Below are 3221 nucleotides of genomic sequence, written 5' to 3'. Positions count from 1 at the left end.
CAAAAAAGCAAACATTTAAATGGACTACTTAAAAGACAAAAAAGGATGAAAAAATATTAAATAGGAGACAGGTATATGATAAAACAAAAATAAAACAATTATAATAGAAATAATTATAAAAAAATAAGAAAGGAACAAAATGAAATAAAATGCAATGAAACAAAGGTGACAAAATATTATGATTTGAAGAAGATAAGAGGCGAGACCCTCAAAGAAGGGGAAGGGAGAGAGAGAGAGTGATAATATGAAGAGAGAAAACTTACCCATGCGTAAAGAGTGTGAATGGCCAATCAAGGGAATAAATTGAGAGAGAGAGAGAGAGAGAGAGAGAGAGAGAGAGAGAGAGAGAGACAGACAGACAGACAGACAGACAACAGAGACAGAGAAACTGGCACTGGTTGAGAGAGAGACATACCGGTAGGTGTGGGTGCATACGAATATATACAGTATGTATGTATGCATATGTGTGTGTGTGTGTGTGTGTGTGTATATATATATATATATATATATATATATATATATATATACACACACATATATAAGCACTCAAATTTGGCAACACAGCTCTCAAATTAGTAACAAGGCTCTCAGTTTTATAACCAAACTTCAAGTGACAAAAAAAGAAACAAATTACCGTCCAATTAGTCTCGCCTCAGTACTAACTCCACCACTGGAAAAAAAATAAAATGAATAATACCACTGAAATCTCTTGATAAAAATATCGTAATATGAGACAAGCAACACACATTCTGAGACAAGAAATCGTGCCTCGTATACCTGTTTAATTTTCCACAATACCGCAACTGAGACGGCCTGGATGACTGAGTGAAGGAAGATGTGGTATCATTTTTGCTGGACACTCTCTTCTTAGCTCTCAAGCTTTTTTGTTCAGAGTTTTTCCCATATAAACTGCTTTTATATTAACTGGGATGGATTTCTGAGGAGACGATGAAGACAAGACGCCTTGATACCTCCGAACCTAACATCTAAACGATAATAATAATAATAATAATAATAATAATAATAAGGGAAAAATGATTCTATTCTTTTATATGACTACCCATAAAAGACACTACGTCGAATAGCAGATGACAGTGTTGGATATTGTTCTGTTTCTGGATTAGCAGTTTTTATCAGTATTTGGCTCACAAGACGTAAATTAGAAGTCATGATACTTGAATAAACTTGCGTGTGGGTAGAGGAAAGGAAACAGCCGCAGTAACCCACGGGTCAGTTCTCGCACCAGTTCTGCTTACTATATTTAAACAGTCTTTCTCTTGAAGGTGAAAAAAAAAAAAAAAGCAAAATAACCCTCCCGACACAGTGCTGTTTATATTATAGATAGATAGACAGATAGATAGACAGATAGATACGAGAGAGAGAGAGAGAGAGAGAGGGGGGGGGCATTTGATCATAAGACATCATTGGAAGTGACCGAAGAGACAGATGCAGACGCTGTTGGCAATAATGACCTAAATAACACATATAATACAGATACAATAACGACACAAGAAGCTCAATTTAACGTCTAATTACTGATCACAAACCAGGTATACACAAAGGTAATTACGTACATACCTTGCCAAGCTTTAAAGAGTTAATGACAAACGTACCGACGGTCTTAGGAATCACGTACACATTATTAAGACGCGATAGAACTCATTTACCTTCTTTTTCTTGCAAGATGATGTGCATTGATGCTTGGAAGAAACCAGAATTACCCACAAGAATACCGAGTTACCGTCGCCGTTACCTTGTTCTCGTCTTAACGGGGATTAATTACTTCTTTTAAGTCTAAATTTCCACGATTCTTGAACATGGAATCTGACTGCGGAACAACATTTATCTTGATTTTGTTCTATGTAATTTCTCTACCTGTTCTTGTATTTAACAAGGTGTGTGTGTGTGTGTGTGTGTGTGTGTGTGTGTGTGTGTGTGTGTGTGTGTGTGTGTGTAGTTTCTTCCCCTTTCCTCTCTCCCTCTTCCATAAATTTTCTTCCATTCCTCTTTTTCTTTTCAATGCCTCTCTCCATTCCTCCACTCCTGTTCCTTTTCCTCCACATCTGTCCTTTTTCCTCCATTCCTCTCTCCTCTCCTCCCTCCATTTCTCTCCTCCAAAATTCCTCCTCCTCTCCAAACCACTCTCTTTTCTTCCATTTCTTCTTTTTCTTACATTCCTTTCTGCTCTACATACCACACTCCTCCATTTTTGTACTTTTTCCTCCATTTCTCTCTCCTTTCCTCCGCTTCTGCTCCATTTCCTGCATTCCTTTCTCCTTCCCTCCATCAGTTAACCCAATTAGCCACTTTTTTTTTGTTTTTCATTTTATTTTTATCTTGCTATTTTCTTACGATTTTTTCAGCTTGAGAGACCTTTATTGGGAAGGGTTTGATATAGCCTTAATAAACCCCTTCAGTATGAGGCCACGTTGAGTAAAACAGTCTGAGAGAGAGAGAGAGAGAGAGAGAGAGAGAGAGAGAGAGAGAGAGAGAGAGAGAGAGAGAGCAAAAGAACCTCACCCACTTTCAAATCGTCAATCTAGCAGCACAAGTGACCTCCCAAGACTCCTCCACACACACACACACACACACACACACACACACACACACACACACACACACACACACGCACATGCCTTGTCCTGTCGAGCGGCTTTTTAGAGAGCCGGGGAAAGTCTGGGGCAGCAATCTAATCCAAAGCTAAACCAGGCAGTGGATAAACTCAGGTGAAGGTGCAATTAGGAAGAGCTTGGCATCCCGCAGCAAATTCTAGTTCCCGACATAATAGCCATCCTGATATTGAGAGCTAGTAACGGTACACTAGCAAGCAGGGTAATGCACTAGTGTACCCGGAGAGATTGTGTCTTCGAAATAAATAAACTAGAATGGCACTCAGTAGAGCCTATACCCCCGCCAAGGCCCAACATGCATGTCCTTTTAATTCAACTAAATCCTATTTGTTAATGTACGGCAGCTGGAAAAAGATGATCCCCTTGTAAAAGCATATTTAAATCCGCTAGATCCGGAATTTGATATGGATCCGCGCCAAACTGTACACATTCTTAGATACCAACATCCTAAATATGCCCGATTTTAGACCCATGCAATAGTCACTGAAAATTTTACGAAAATGTCGAAAAACGCCCTATCTCAAGATGTTAAAGAAAGTGGAAAAAAAAAAAAAATCCTGGATCCGCACCTTTATCCGGATCCGCACCAAA

The sequence above is a fragment of the Coenobita brevimanus genome, chromosome 5, assembly GCF_032717465.1.
Source record: "Coenobita brevimanus isolate Jiangsu-jjx chromosome 5, ASM3271746v2, whole genome shotgun sequence".
Classification (NCBI taxonomy): Eukaryota; Metazoa; Arthropoda; class Malacostraca; order Decapoda; family Coenobitidae; genus Coenobita; species Coenobita brevimanus.
The sequence above is the reverse complement of the archived record's forward strand: the minus strand, read 5'-3'. Positions refer to the sequence as shown.